We start from the raw sequence: 17,478 nt of genomic DNA on the forward strand, positions 1-17,478 counted from the left end.
ACAACAGCACGCAATTCTGGAGAAAGATTAATAATTTGTCCAAGGCGCAGAATCAAGGCATCAATTCCTTTGTCCAAGAAGACGACTGGATAACCTTCCTCAGTACGCACTTTAGGGGCACTGATGCCAACATCCAAGGTACCTCCACACATATAAAATGCACCAAGGACTGTTCAAAACTCAGTCGTGACTACCACGAGCTCCAGCAGTCAGATCACACTATTGCAATCAAGTGTGCACTGATTTGCAACAGAATTTCAAAGGGGAGGTTCGTGGGGGCCCCGGGTCCAAACGGGATTCCAGCCCTACTGTTCAAGCAAGACCCCGCGTTTTGGGCAGCTGCCCTTAAACCAATGTTTGGTAAGATTCTGCAGACTTCTTTAATTCCATCATCGTGGAGGGGAGACATCATTTCACTGATCCCCAAAAAGGGAGACCAAAGCGATCCAAAAAATTACCGGTTAGTGGCTCCGCTCGATAATGAGGCAAAATATTTTGATGGCCTCCTTCTGGAGGAACTGTTATCCTGGGCAGCCGATGTCTCAGCAATCTCATACAACCAAACAGGCTTCTGCAAAGGTATGGGAACCTCTTCAAACATCTTAGCACTATCTTTATTAATTGATGCAGCACAAGAAGCGAACCAACCACTCTATCTGTGCTATATTGATTATAGTTCGGCTTTCGATCATGTCGACAGGAACCTTCTGTGGGAAAAGTTATACAAACTGAACATTCCTTCGCTGCTTTTAAAACAGTTAATTCTCCTTTACAGCGACACATGGGTGCAAGTCAGGCTGGGCACCGGTGACCATCTTTCAAGAAAGATTCCAACTTATACAGGAGTAAAACAGGGCTGCGTACTTGCCCCAACACTTTTTAATCTCTTTATGGGAGACCTATCCAAATTGTTGAATGACTGCAATTCACACGCTCCAAAGCTAGGGGGCTCACAGATTTCCAACCTACTCTATGCAGATGATTTGTTACTCATCAGCCTGACCCCGGTTGGCCTTCAGCGGCTGTTTGATATTACTTCAAGATATTCTGCTGCTAATAGACTTACCATCAACCGCGAAAAATCAAAAGTTACGTGTATCAATCTTTCCAAAAAGAAAGTAACACGAAACTGGCTCTTGTCATCTAGCAAGCTAGAAAAGGTCAGCGAATATCGCTATTTGGGGGTCTTTATAGACCATAAGGGCAACTTCACACCGCAATGCAAAGCTATAAAAAGGAGAGGATTATCTGCGCAGCGACACTCAGAACCTTCAAAAACACAGGTAATACAGGCAAAGTTAATCCCAGCCATCACTTATGGCAGTGAAGCTATGAGAGGGAGGGACGCTCCCTTATTAGATAGAACTGTGGCAAAAGCACTTCGTATGATCTTTGGCCTTCCAAGGTATTCATCGCCGGCTCAAATGAGACTAGAATTTGGGTTACAAAAAGAAGAGCTGGCACGCAAGGGAGCCTACATAAAAACCTGGCATAAACTAAGCAGGGGTGAACCAAATACCTTAAACTCTCTCCTGTGGAAGGAACTTCAAAACAAAGCAACATACCCAGCAAGGAGGTGTCTGGAGGGAGCCATTGAGGACCTTGAAGTACAGCAACTCTGGGCACTCCCAGTCTCCACAGCAGTCTTTAAAAAGGTGGTCAACAAGACAGTCCGGAAGGAATCAGTGCTGCAGGACAAAGCCGCCCTAATAGAGCGGGCTCATGTTTGGCTTACAGTTCAATCGTACACCGTGCCTTTGCCTCAAACCTATCTGCAGATTGGTTTTACCAAAAAACTAAAAGAGAAATTTCTGAAATTTCGCCTGGGGCTACTGCCTTCAGCGGCCCACTTGCCTCCATGGTTACGGCCACCGTCACCAACAAGATGCCGACTTTGTGGGGACGGAAAGGAAAACATAGTCCACCTGATTACCACCTGTACCGAGCTCACTCAAGAACGACGAGTCTTCCTGCGACCGTTTTTTAACTTCCACAAGATAAGGAACTGTAGACAAGCAGTTCTGGCCTGCTTTAAAGGGGACAACATCCAACTGAGCTGTTGAATGGTAAAATTTCTTGAAACAGCCGAGGCCCGCTTCAAAACCTTGAAGGAACCAGCTAAAACGAGCAATACCTTAAACGGTCCAAAGGATGAGCCTAACGGTACCCCAGAAGACCAATTCCCACATTGACACTTTTGACTCTCACACTAGATTGTTTTGATAAGATGATAAGCCCCTTCCAATTGTGATGTCGATATTTTATCCAGTATTCTTGTTTACTTGCTTTATGTACAGAATTTTTGTTTTTAATACGTTCAATTCAGACACACATTTTATAAATTGAAGCTTTTTTTTTTCATTAACATTGTAAAGGTTTTAAATAACCATGTACAATAAAGTATTACTATTACTTACTATCTATTGACAGAATTGCTGAAACATTTTATAAGTGATATTTTGAGTTTTGTATGTTGGATTTTTGTCTTTTTGGTTTTGTTAGGTTTAGATAAAGATTGTTTATTTTTCTAAACTGGTGTGATATCTATTTGTAATGTTTTTACTGTGTTACTGTGTGCATTATGTACAAATACTTTACACGTTGCCTCTGCGCTAAGCGTCAATGCTCGTCCCAAGCTACCAATGGGGTGATCAGGGGTTATCTTGGGTGTGTAACTCCCTTACAGTGACTAGGCGGAAGTGTCCCTACTTGAACAAGATGTATAACACTGCCAACTAGAGACCTCTATTTCTAACAGTAAGGGTACTGGTGGTAAAAGTGTGTATAGGGGTTAGAAGTGGGTAAGGGCAATTGGGTGGTAAGGTTTTTTTAGGGCTTAGGGGTGGGTAAGAGGTTTGGGTGGAAGGGTGTTTTTAGGTTAAGGGTATTGAATGGTAAGGGTGTTTTTAGGGTTTAGGGGTGGCCGAGTTTAGGGGTTAGGGGTTGATAAGTGAATATATATATTTATATATATGTATATTACCTAGTGGCGGCCACCACTAGGTAGTTATAATGACATCTGCTGCTTCAAGGAAAATCATTTCTTTTGTGTTGCTAATAACTTTGACACTGTTTGAAGAATCTCCATGAAACCTTCCAAAAAGGTGCTTCTTGTGGACTACTTTGTGCATGAAAAGTTTCAGGGTGATCTGTCAGGCCAGGCAGAGAAAAAAGGGGAATCCCAAAATGCAAAATCCCCATTCATTTTCCATAGACTTCTTAGACAAGGCTACAGTACAAACTGCGGAACAGAATTACAGAAAATCTGTCAGGAAGCTAGATCTTGGTCGGCATATTGCGCAATTTTTTTATTTGGCATAAAGCCATTCAGTCGTTTTTGAGAAATTAAGGTTAAAAATAATTGTATATCTGGATGGTTGGGTCCCCGGGAGTCTCGAGATGCACTTGCAGGAGTGCCAATCTAAAAGCAGGGCATTCTGATGGGGAGCTTTATTGTTCTTGGGTCATCTCGCTCCAGCGGAAGTCAAACTCCTGTGTGAGCGAGTGCTCTGATTGGCTGCCAGCAACATGAGAAGAATTTTGCTGGCAGCCACCATAGGACTTGAGGTTAGCTTTACATACATATGGTAAGAAAATATTCCTTTATGTTAAAAACAAAACAAAAAATTCACTGAAAAAAACCAAAGGTTAAAGTACCATTATTGTGAGGAGTGATAAAAAGATCTGTTTTTCTTTTCATTTAAAACCCTTAGAAAATCACTGAACAACCAAAGGTTAAAGTAACATTATAGTTAGGTGACTATGTAAGTGACAACATTAACCTTTTGAACTAAAAAAAATACAGAAATTTACCAGTTATTTAAAAGAGCTTCCTATAACTTGCCCCCGCCATGCACTGCTCATGACCTCACATATAACATCACTCATGACGTGTTCTATGACATCATTTATGACATCACTGATGACATCTCAAATGATACCATTGATGACATCATCCAAGCTTTGTTGCACATTGATCTACAAAGAGGTATAGGATTAGAGCAATTACAGTAAGTGCAAAATGGTTCAGAATAATATGCCGCATCATTACAGCTAATATACATATAACTCCCATAGTAACACAATCTTGCATGAGACCTATACCATACACTTCATGGGTAGCCAGGTTCACGTTGACTATAAACCACAGAAGAAAGGGTCACCTATCCTCACGCAGTGTTCATCTGTATACAACTGTTCAGGGAAAACCAAGGTCCTCCAGATAGTGAAGCCCTGTTACATAACAAATGCCCGACTATGGACAGTCTTTACCTGTGTCATCGAACCTACAATGAGAAAAGTTTATATGATAGAAAAGTGGGTACTGTAAACAGTGTTCACCGTATGGAGACAGTTTATTCAGTACCACACTACCTGCAGACAGTGAAACTCTCATGAGAAGCACACCACTGAGTATTAAGAAAGTATCTATTTACAAGAGTTTACAATAAAAAAAGACACTATTTGCTTAAAATTATCAAGGTCTGATGGCGCTAAAGCTCATAATACCTGCAGCTTTTATACTTTGCAGACAGCCCATCTTCTGAATTGAAACAACCACATGTACCTAGGATAGTACCTGCTGCTCACAGTATTCTATGATAGGTTAGCACCTGGTGCACACAGTCTTCTATGTTAAGATGAAATTGTCAAAGCTGCTTACAATACATAATGGGGTCTTCTCTCTTATTTTAAAGGGGTCTTCTCTCTTATTTTAACTACAATACATAATGTACAAAAGTCATCAACTGTCACTTGCACACAGAGTTACTTTCAATGCAAAGATTTCTAACATAATAAATCCCTCTACATATTTATATACACAAAAATGGCCCTGCACCCTTCAAGTATTTATCACAATGTTTAATGTTCTTAAAGATGGTCGTGTTACACGCAATTCATAGATGATTAGTTGTTTTCCCAAGAAAAAGTGAGATGAAGGTTCTTCAGTCAGTTTTAAAGCAAATGGTCTATGAGCTCCAGGAGTTAGCTTAAGTAAAACCAGATGACCACATGTAGAACAGATCACGCATACTTGCGGATTTATACTGCGTCGGAGAGATCATTCTTGAACTTAAGCTAACTCTTGGAGCTCATAGACCATTTGCTTTAAAACTGACTGGCTATTTTCGATATTTAAAGATTTGAATCACAACTGTCATGATCCAATCAAAGCCCTGAAGAAGTCCGGTAACAGACGAAACGCGTTGGCTATCGGTTTTAAAAAGAAATCTGAATAAAGAACTTATTTTAACTGAAGAACCTTCATCTCACTTTTTCTTGGGAAAACAACTGATCATCAATGAATTGCTTGTAACACGACCATCTTTAACTCCTTCGACGCTCATGACGAGCTCAGCTCGTCATGGAGTTGCCATTCATTTCAATGGAAATTTCATGGGAAGGATGGAAAAGGCCTCAGCATCCAAGTGGTTAAGAACATTAAACATTGTGATAAATACTTGAAGGGTGCAGGGCCATTTTTGTGTATGTTGTTGTTGGGGGAATAGTTTTTTTTCTCCTTTTCTCACTTATGGGACGTAAAGGGATTGTGTTCCAGGCCACTTGCACCTTCACTGCTTAAGATATTCACCTCTGGGACTCTAGCACCGCTGAAGGCATCTTAGCCTCGATCCCTAATTTTTGCTGCTCTACATATCTATGATGTATAATGTGCACATGCGTTTTGTAAACACTTACACCTATTAGCAGGACACAGGCTGTAAAGAATTAGGTAGTCTAGTAGTATGGTAGTGAACTATAAAACAAATTAACACACTCATTAGATGATGTCATCAGTAATGTCATCAATGATGACATTTGAGCTGACGCCATGAGTAATGTAATTTGTGAGATCATACGCCATGGATGGTGAGGGCACAAGCTGGTAAATTTCTGTGGTTTGGGTTTTTTAGTTCAACATTTTAATGTTGTATATAACATATCCACCAGCAATGTGATTACTTTAACCTTTGTTTTTTTCAGTGACTATATATATTTATATGGGTACACACACACTCACACAGACATACAAATACATGACCACCATACGGTACAAGGCAACTGTAGTTGCTTTCATTACATCAGCACATAAACCTCAACAGTACCAGGTGAAACAACTAACAACTTTAAATTGCGCACAATAATTTTGATCTATACACTTTGACGTGTGAATGATAACTCGTGATAGAAATTAAGCCCAGAATTGCAAGCCATAACATTTACTGAGCAGTGTTACGTCATTACAAAAAATTTAGGTATGAACATTTTGAACACTTTGGCATCACTTTATTTTCTATTATCATTATCAAATGACAACCATCATTTGCACACATTGTGACATTAATGCTTTACTTTGTGGCATATCTAAAACACCAATGCAAAATAACCATGGAGCACCACCCATGATATAAAACAAGCTTTCTATCCAAATGAAGACACCACAATGTGACCCACCCCAGACTGCAGTTACCTGCAGTCCATACTTCATTTCAGGTCAACCTGAAACTCACATTAAAGTCAGCATAGGCAATTTTTTATTTCAAAGCAGCAGCCATAAGGTTTTACATCACAATATGTGTTCAGCAATAGATACCCAAAGATGTCTGTATGTAAGACATAAAAAGAACTACCATCAACCCCACAACCAGTTTTAGATACAACTGCAGAAACACAATGGACATTTACATGAAATGTCCTGGGCTGATACCACAACCAAAGCGGACATCCCCGGACACCAGTCACTAAAAAGGGTTTAACTCAACAAATCAATGACTGAAGAGTACTCATCCAAAACCCTTTCTGTATGCTATGTGTGTTGTATTTTGTATTTGTTGTGTGTTGTGCTGCCCTGACATTTTGAGGCACTGTTACAGTTGGCTGTCGCTACTCCTAAATTTCTGATTTGTGTACATTATCTGTGATGGTCTAATGTTTGCTTTTCCCCGGCTAGTGAGCTGCTCTGTTGTGCACATGGACTAGGCTATGATATATAAGCACTACAAATAAAGCTATAATCTGTTCTTTCAGGAGAAGGTGTAGAAGCATGGTGTGCAAGACAATACATTAACTTTGTACCAATTGTTACTATGCTGATGGGGCTGGTTATTTTGTTAGCATCACAGTGTGCATTACATTAAAAGCTTTTGTACTGAAAGAAACTGAGTGCACAAGGTCTGAGTTTTTCGACACCCAGCCAGCACTGACGCAGGTTGTAATACTTACATCATCTCTCTTTCAGGAGCCGATCGAATTGTTCGCTTATGGCATCCGAACATATTCACAAAGCCTGTGGGTGAACTGTATGGACACCTGTTTGCCATCTCAGAAATAGCGATCAATGAAGCGGATCAGCACGTCATCAGTCTCTCCACTGCAAGGGTAGAGTCCATGCATTTTTCCTCAAATAGAAAATGTGCCACCTTTTCAACTTTAAGTCTGAAAGCAGTGCTCGGGGTGTACTGATGTTTGCTTGCAGATGGTGGGGACAGGGACTTATTTTTTTTTGTTCAAAAGACTTTATTTAGTATAATAATATATAGTATTACATTAATATGAATGGCAATATAGCAAACAGGTACCAACAGTATGTCTCGTATAGGATACTAAAGTCTTTGTAGATTTTAGGAAGGGGAAGAAGAAGGGAGGCAGAGAAGACGGGTGAAGGGAGGGAACAACAAAGAATTTCTAAGTATAAATATAATGACAAGAAAATGTACGTTTTTGACTATATCTAAAATAAGCAAATATAACTATAACATATGTTGAAATACTATAACATTCCTTACGAATCAAAAAGAAGGACAAAGAATAGAATAATAATGGAGGATGAAAATTTTCAGACAATGTAGGTGCGTTATGAAATACAGTGATACCAATAAGAAGTTATTATTACATTGAGCATTATGAGAGGAAGAGCACTGCAACATAAACATAGAGTACAATTTATGATGTGAACATACAGAGTACCACCACATCTAATATGATGGTCCAGCTGACAATTTCTAGTTAATAATGATGTGGTGAAAGCAATTGCCAATAAAATCCTTAAGAATTTATCATTAGGAAATGAGGGAAGGAGAGACTGAGTTAATGTACCCAAAAATAAGTAAATAGTATTAAAAGAGTCAAGTAGGTGAACATTCTGTTTAACTTGTGCCAAAAGGAAAGAGTAGCAGGACATCTAAATAGCATATGTATTAGATCTGCTTGAGGAAAATCCCAGAACCAACACTTTGCAGAAACTCCTGAGGAAAATGTAGAACATTGTGTAGGAGTGTAATATAACCTGTGGTAAGGATCTGGAAACTTTATAAATATGGGTCCAAATTTTGTTCCAAAATGGAACTTTTTGTACAAAACAGAAAGGCCTGGTTACAACAAACACACAATAAACTTGTATAATCTTAATCCAATGGGTATCATGTCTACCTCCTTGGCGCGGCAATTCAGATATTATTTAGTCGTACCCCCGATCTGTGTTCAAATATTTTTAGAAAATTATCAACCACCTAACATCCCTCCTAATTGTTCTAAGAATTAAGGATGTGGCAGGGAAAGCATGAAAATTTTGAAAAAAATGTGAGTTGGGTCAGAAAGTGCCTCAAGTAAGCAACGTCCACAGAGCTGCTGGTAGGTACTCACCAGTTAGCTCACTTTGTCATCATTGGCACTTTCATGAAAAGAACAATGACATGCGGCCTACCTCAAAATAATGTTGAAATTAAACCCATAAATGAGAAAGGTGAAAACATAATGGTGTAAACTATCTACCATCTAAGCCCCGAAATGTGTAAACAAAGTCAACTGCACTCCCCATTAAAATAGGTTGTGAACATCTATCATACGTATTTATTATTTATTAACTGGTGTTCACACCCAATTAAAAAAGCGTCATGTTTAGACCATTTTAACCTGACCTGGTGACATGTTTCATTGCTCTCAAGCTTGAGCAGCGATATGTGAATGCCCGGTCCCGGCGGTGCAGGTTTCTTGCCCCATTGGGCTGTGTGGGGGCCAGTCCCTCTCTGGTGAGTTGCTGGTAGGCGTCCACCTGGCAGATACCTGGTTCAGCATACTATTGAGGTGGAGATGTGTCCCTGTGCCCTGAAGAAACTGCTGCAAAAATCTAGGGCAACGAAACATGTCGGCCGTTTAGGTTGAAAATGTCTAAATATGCCGCCTTTTTAATTGGTTGTGAACCACCGTTAAGAAATAATAAATATATATGATAGATGTTAACCCTCCCAAGAACTCCAAACAAGAGGTCTAATATTGATCTGAATTAAAGAATTAAAGAATTATACTATAACAGCATTTGAAGAAATACGGAGGTAGTCAAGTGAGTTGAAAGAAAGGTAGACTTGAGCAATGAGATTGACTGCTTTAAAACTGGAGAAGAAAGGAACAAGGTTATAGAAGAAAAAGACAAGACCTCCTTAAAAGTGAAGGGCCTAAGGTAAACTTCTTCAAAATCAAGCCACAATGGCGAAAGTAGCAAAATTAAGGCTCGATGATAATAATAATAGTCTGGAACAATAACTCCTTCAGCAGTTTTAAGCTTTTGCAAAGTAAAAAACGGTCATACGTGATTTCTTTTCATGCCACAAAAAAGAAATAAGTAACAAATTAAATTTAAAACAAAAGACATTGGTATATGAATTGGCAACATAGAAAGGCAATACGGAAATGTAGGGAGATCATCATTTTAATCGCATCTAGACGTCCCCACCATGATAAAAATAAAAGGTTAAAATCTTTGGACTAAGTTCCTTAAAATTGATTCTAATAGTATGAGTGACATAATTTGTGATCCATATGCCTAAATATTTAATTTTGGCAGGAGCAGACCACTGAAAATCAGTTATGCGATAAGGATGGCTAAAAGTGTAATCCTTTTTTTTTTTTAAATATCGTTTTTAGCCGCATTTATAGTATTTCAAACAGACATTACACATATAAAACATTTTGTTTCCTTTGGTCTATCGTTATGCTTCTGGGTATCATACATGCGTCCCATCTTTGAACACAATAAGCGGTACAGCATTGAACTCATTTGACTAACAGTGTATGGTAAATGTTTCCTGCAACAAACTTAAACCCCATGTTTTCCAAAAGAGTGACAGGTTCCAGCTCCACATCTGTACCACTGTTCCACCACCAACTGAAAAGAACCCAAAAATTAAAGAGAGAAAACAGTAGTCTCCATTCACTTAATCAGGTTGTCGTTTGGAGATATTCAAAGGTAAGCCACCACCCTCATCCTCAGTGCTCTATAATAATCTCACTGATGCACATTGATACCATGTGAACAAAAATACAGTCTGAGTTTATATATATAAAACTAAACTACAAAACCAGCTACCAGGAGTCCTAAATCTTTGTAAGTCGTATAATATCTACAGGCCAATAGCATCAATAGTATCAACAGGGGCATGAGGGGACCCGGGTGGCTGAGCGCCCCTACCTTCCTACCCACACTTATTCACCCAGGTGCCCCTCCCCAGCATCCCCCATCTACACTCAACTAAGTTATTCGAGGGTCAAGGTATGGGATCAGATGCACTCCATTATTGAAACAGATCAGAACCGTGCCCCACCCTATTCTTCCGAGTCAATCGGAGGGGCCTCCAAGGATGGCAATGTTATGTGACGTGTATCCCAAGATTTAACTGGGTCTGTCCAGGGCTCCGCAAGTGGTTTACGCTGTTTAGTGATCCTGTCTTCCTTAATCAAGGCCCTTTCCTCAGCTCTCGCCCAACAGGAGACATCATCCTCCAATTTAGTCACTAACGGAGCCTGCTGTGCCTTCCATCTCATGGCTATACACCTCAGAGCCAGGAGTAACGCCAAGTCCACAAAACTCAGCCTCATCCTTTTAGCTTTAGGTCTGGGAAATAGTACCAGCAGGCAGATCTCCGGCAGACATGCCAGCCCCAAAGACAATACTTTGTTTATCTTTTCCACTACCCACATCCAAAAATCGTGGAGCCACGGGCAGGACCAAACGATATGATCAAAGTCTGCATCCCTCTACGCACAATGGGCACACTTCTGCTCCTCTCCCTCATACACCACATTAAGCCGATGCGGCGTAAGGTAGGTTCTATGAAGCCAGTTGAACTGCAAGTATTTAAGTGCTGCATTGAGAGACACCTTCTAGGGACCTCCCAAAACCTTACTCTACTCTTTATCTGTCAACTGTTTAGATAGTGTACCCTCCCATCTCTCCCTAAGCCGAGGTAATGAATGAGTGGTCATCTCCATTATCGCCTGGTAGAGCCACTTTACTAAATGCCCAGCCGAATCCAATATCACCATTGCACTAAACGTGTAATCCTTGTTATTAAGTTGGAAGGATTTCCATTTTACCTTAATTTACTTCATATATAGATACTTCAGAAAAAGAAGGCATTTCCTTCAAAAGAGAAGGCAAATGCTTCTCTGGAGAGGAAACAAACAAGAGGATACCATCTGCACATGCAGCAAATTTCAAGTGATGTTCATCATACACAAAGCAAGAGATCAATGGGTTAATACGAATCAGGGAAAGAAAAGGTTCAAGTGCAAAACAAATAATGAGGAGGAGGGTGAACACCCCTGTCTTACTCCTCTATAAAGAGGATACTATGAAGAAACGTTGCCATTAACCAACACAGCTGCCTTAGGGGAATTATATAAAAGGTAAACAAAAATAATAAATTTAGGTCCAATACCATGCCATGTTAATGACTGAAGCATAAAATCCCAACTAATCCTATCAAATGCCTTCTCAGCATCTATTGTTATGGTCGCAAGTGAGGATTTAAACAGAGGGGCTTTACTAAGGACATTAAATAGTAAACAAGAATTGTCAGATATAAATCTTCCTTTAATAAATCCTGATTGCTCCTTTTCAATTAGGTATGGGAGGAAGGACTCTGAAGGAAGGGCAAGCAGCTTAGCAAATATCTTGTAATCATCATTAAACAATGAGATAGGTCTGTCATTTTTACAGTCATGGAGATCCTTGCCATCTTTATGAATGAGACAAACAATAGCTTCTTGAAAAGTACCAGACGTAGATGAAGAATCTACGAAGTGAGTAAACAAACAACATAAGTATGGAAGGGAAATATTTGAGAAGTGGAGGAAAAATTCCACCGTGAACCTATCAGGGCCTGGAGTTTTCCCCAGTTTTAAAGCTTGTAACGCATGAAAAATTTCCTCCAGAGTAAGATCTTTTTCTAAGGATTTAAAATCCAAGTCAGGGAAAATGGTGTGAGGAATTTGACCCAAATAATCTACAATAGTGAAGGATTGAACCAGTGATTTGGGAGTATACAGGGATTTATGGAATTTAACAAATTCTTCTAAAATATTGTTACGATTAGTAACAGTTCCCCCTTGCAAGGTTGTCACTGTGTGAATAACACGCCACTCCTTTTTACCCTTTAAATAGTTTGCTAACAGTTTACCGGCTTTATTCTTTCCACCATAATAGAACACGTTTTACCTAAGTTGAATACAGTTTGCCTCAGTAGAAATGGAATTAAACTTAAGCTTTGCTTGAAGGAGATTATGAAGATCGGATGGCAATTTAGAAGAGAAATATTTCTGTTCCTGAGTTTTTATTGAAGAAAGTAGGACAGTGTGTTTCTAAGCATGACTTCTTTTAGTCCTAGAAACAAATCTTAAAATAAAGTCACTCACAGCTGCTTTAACCGTATCCCATAACAAAGGAGGAGAAATAGAAGTATATTCATTAAATGCAAAGAATTCAGTGTAAAGGAAATAAGAGACCGAGAAAACTGAGTATCTCACAAGAGAGAGGTATTAAACATCCATCAATGTGAAAAGGGGCAAGGAGGAACACAATCCAAGTCAGCAATAACCATAGCATGATCAGAAAGGCTAAAGGGAGAAATACATGAATGTGTGATGTGTTGCGAGAGATTTGGAAAGAAAAATATGGTCTAAACATGAAAGTGTACCATGAGAGGATGATTAATATGAGTAATCTATTGTAGTAGGATTAGAGAGCCTCCAGGAATCTACCAAAGCTCCTTTGGCAATGGCCAAATTAAATTATTTATGCATCCTCTAGGACAGAAATTGGGTCAAAAAACACCTATCCAAAAAAGGATTGATAATTTGCTTGCAATCACCCCTGAAAATAAACTATGAATCATGGTATTGTGTACCTTTCCTAGCAATAAAGGGCCAAAAGGCATGGTCAGGAATTGTAAGTGCATACATATTAAACACCGCAAGTGGGACATTATCAGTAAGACAAGTAACTACAATCCACCCACCATTATCATCTTTTTTTTGTGAAATAAAAGTAAAATTGAGCATCTTCCTGCACAATATTACAACTCCGTTCTTTTTGTTCAATGATGGGGACCAAACACATTTCCTGTCTAACTACACTTATATTTTAAAGCTACCAACTCATTAAGATTGTTTTTTTGCATGAGATCTAGGTCAGGATTGGAATTACCCAAATGGGACAATATCCTCTGTCTTTTGATAGGATTATTAGAACCCTTAATATTCATGATATTATACAGAATTATAAATATATTAAATAACAGATACATTTATTGAGAATATTAACATGAAAGAGAAAAACACAGAAAAAGCCAAGAGTCAAAAAAAATTTGACACAGGAATAGGAAATGGAGGAGGATAAAAAGTAGTTAAAAAAGGAAACTAGGCAAGGCAAAATAGGGAGGTGAAAGGGAGAGATGGATACAAGAAGAAGAGATAGAACAGATCCAAAAACGTTGACTGAAAAAACATACCTGAAAGGGTAATAAAAAGAGAAGAAATGCGGTGATGACGACACATGAGACGATGACCTGCCCAAAAGGGGAGAAGTACAGCTGCATCAGGACCATATACACTCAAGAGGACGGACCGCACAAATGTAATACATACGACACATATGCAGGAAGATAAAAAGAGCATTTTAAAAACAAATTATATAGCACATTGGATGCTTCTACAAGATACATATTATTATTCTGAAAATTGCAGAAACATCAGTTAGACCTTCTGAAAGAGAAGTAAAAATTAGAGAGAAACAAATCAACCAGTAGAAGGACCAGCAGTATCCATAGAAACCAAAGTGTGTGTTTGAATAAACTTCTCAAGTTTTGATGGATCTTCAAATGTAGTATTATTATTTTGTAAGGTCACTTTAAAGATGCATGGATGAAAAAGACCATATCTGGCGCCAAGAGAATATAAAGGAACTCATAGGTTAAGAAATTCTTTACTTCTGACTACGGTGACATTGGAAACATCCTGAGATAGAAAGACTCTTTGACCAAGCCAAGTGATTTAACGTTTTGCTGTAGCCATAGAAAAGACTACTATATGTTCGTAAACCTCAAAAAAAGAATAATGATTCCTCTGGATTTGGAGAAGATACAGCTAGCAAAGGACGAGGACCAAGCCTGTGAGCACTCTGAATATTGAGCAAGGTTGAGGGAGGCATAGCTAACAATTTCGGCAGAAAAGAGGTCAAAACGACGACAGGATCCTCTCTCTCCAAAGCTTCAGGAAGGCCATATATGTGAAGATTATTCCACCTGTTTTTGTTCTTCAAATCTTCTGTGTGCTATTGGAGCTGGAGCACCTCTCTTTCTAAAGAATTCATTTGACTAACCTTGTCACGCAAATCTACAACCTGCTGCTCTACCATCAAAACACTACTCTTCATCGATGTCCATTTGTCATCCAGATATTGTACTCTTTTATTCATCTCCTCAACAAAAGGATGCAGTGCACGGATTTCCTCCAATATTGGGTCCAAAGAAATAGGAGATATTGACTTCTTAGGTGAAGTAGGATCATGCTTTAACCTCTTTAGTGTTGAAGAGGGAGACAATGCCTTACTGACAGTGTAATGTAAGGAGGCACTACGAGGATTAGCAGTAGTCGCCATTTCATCAGGGGAGTTCAATTAATCCACTTTTAATAGCTTTGAACCAGGGCCTGCACACAGTCCAGAAGAAGATGATTACCCTTGAAAGTAAATACAAACTGCGGCGTTTGTAACTTTCCCATAAAAAAAGGAGCAGTACAACTTATCAGCAATAATAAACGATTAAATGCTTATAATAATACCAATGTTTTACTGCTCATATAAGAAAAGAGAAAAATCCAGATGGCTCTCAGAAGATGTCTTCAAAATCTCATAAGCAACAAAAAAGTATTCCTTAGCATAAAAAAACTGTATCCACTATGGTCGGTTTAGCCTTTCAGGAAGCAGTTGCTATGTCCCATACAGAGCGTGGTGACCAGTTTTCTCATGCCGATTGGAAAGCTCATAGGAATAGAAAATGGCGGCTGCATCTGAGGAGGGAGCTGCAATGCCCAAAGAGAGAAGAAACAGGTGCCTTACATCAGGAAATAGCTGCACCGCAGCATCTTCTTACTTGCATCTTCCTTCACAGATGCAGCATGGCCGTCAAGGTGGGAGGAAAGCAGGCAAAAAAGCCACAACTGGTCCAAGATGAGTCACAGCTCCTCCACTAGGCAGCCATTTTAAGTGGCACCTGTTAGAAATGGGGTTTCTGGTTGGCTATGGTATGCACATAAGCCAGATAGAACCCACCACTCTAGTCAGGGCGGGAAAGTTACATACTGAAGATAACCCCTGCTGACCCCCTTGGTAGCTTGGCAGAGCAGTCAGGCTTATCCCAGAGGCATTGTGTACAGCATTCGTGCAACACACTCACACAACAGCGACACACTAGGCACACCACAAAAGAGACTCCACACAAGGTGATATAAAACTATCCTTTGTATCATTCATAAACAAACACATTAGATCACCATCACATATACTACTGTGCCGCTAGGCACTTGTCATGACATCACAGTGATTACACAATCGGGCAATTGTTATATCATCCTTAGTAGTGCACTATAGTAAATACTTGTTGAGTGCACACATCATAAAGCATCATGCCCACATTAGGCATACCACCATTACTGCACACCACCGTTACTGCACTTTCCGTTGGGTCCAACTCAGACAATGTGTTACCACAGCTAAGAGTGGCACCTGTGCTCCTGTTACCTGTCATGCAGTAACTGTCTTTCCATGCGTTGGCTTCTGGGCCACCTGCCCGCCTACCGCAGGTAATGCGGTAATGTTGCAGAAGTTCCTTCCTCCACCAGGGCTGGGGGGTCTCTGTCAATGTGCCCTACCAGCATGCAGAAAGAAAATGTCTCTGGTGGCCAGCACATGAAATAAGGGGGCGGGGCAAAACACACTCTTAGTCTCTGCCCAACACAAGCAGACAAATGCAGACATTTGGACAGAATCCATCTACTCCTTACTAGTAACACGGCCGGGCGGGACCTCCAACGAGCATTCTTCCCTCTCAGTGGCTCTACACAGGAAGAGCAACACGCCCACTCCGACAGAGCTCCAAGGTCAGCCAAAGGCTCCCACGACTACTTTCTGTTGCAGTGGACCTTGCCCGGCTTCACAGGACTTCTCTCCTTCTCTGGAGACACGTTGGTCCAGTGTGGCTGGGGCTGCCGGACCCCAGTGCTTTCTGCGGTGGCCAGGCGATGCTTGGGATTCCTTGCGGCTGTGCTGGTTGCTTAGCAATGCCCGGGTAAATACTTCATGGCTACCCCTTTGTCATGGCAACCTGCTGGGGCCATGCTGCTGCCTAACCCCACCTTCTGTCACCACAACAGAGTGTAGGCTCCCGCCTGGGTCTTCAGCGGTTACCATGTTTTGGCAGCTTCCTCTGTTACTAGCTCTCCCTTCCCAAATCATGAGGAAGGGTTAGCACTTTGCCACTTACTCGAGTTTTGCAAAGACTAGGGGCATAGCAGCACTCGGGGCATAGCAGCACTCCTGGGAGAGCACTGGGCACACCAGCAGGGTGCAGCAGGCAGGCCAGCATGAGGGCCCGCTTGGCAAAACAGAAGTCCTTCTTTCAGCCCAAAGGCAGCAGGTCAGCCCCCACCCCAAAGGAATCAAGCCCCAACGCAGTTCCTTCTGGCAATCCAGCAGTCCTCTGGTAGTGTATAGAGCCAGCAGCATCAGATTACCAGTCCCAAGCACTGTCTTATCCCCATCATAGGGTCATAGTCCAATGTCTTTGTTCTGGGGGGCACTTCAAACACTATATTGAAGTACACAAGACCCGATTCACATTTCCAGCCCACCCCGCAGACACACCACAGGGGGGTGGAGCCAGCATTGTGGAAAGCTGCAAGGGAAACATCTCCATCTACTCTAAATTCAGCCAAGGTCTATTAAGCCTAAAGCTGGACATGACACAACTCAACCGCCCTTGTGACTGTCTAGAAGGAATGCACATCCCCATCTCTACTGTCAGTCAAAACCAGACGGTCAATACACATCCAGGCAGGGCACAAAGAAACATAAGCACACAGAAATGACCACTTCTAAAAGAGGCATTTCTAAAATAGTAATAAAAAAATGTGCTTTCGCCAATAAGA

The sequence above is a fragment of the Lissotriton helveticus genome, chromosome 6 (genome assembly GCF_964261635.1).
Source record: "Lissotriton helveticus chromosome 6, aLisHel1.1, whole genome shotgun sequence".
In the NCBI taxonomy this organism is placed as follows: domain Eukaryota; kingdom Metazoa; phylum Chordata; class Amphibia; order Caudata; family Salamandridae; genus Lissotriton; species Lissotriton helveticus.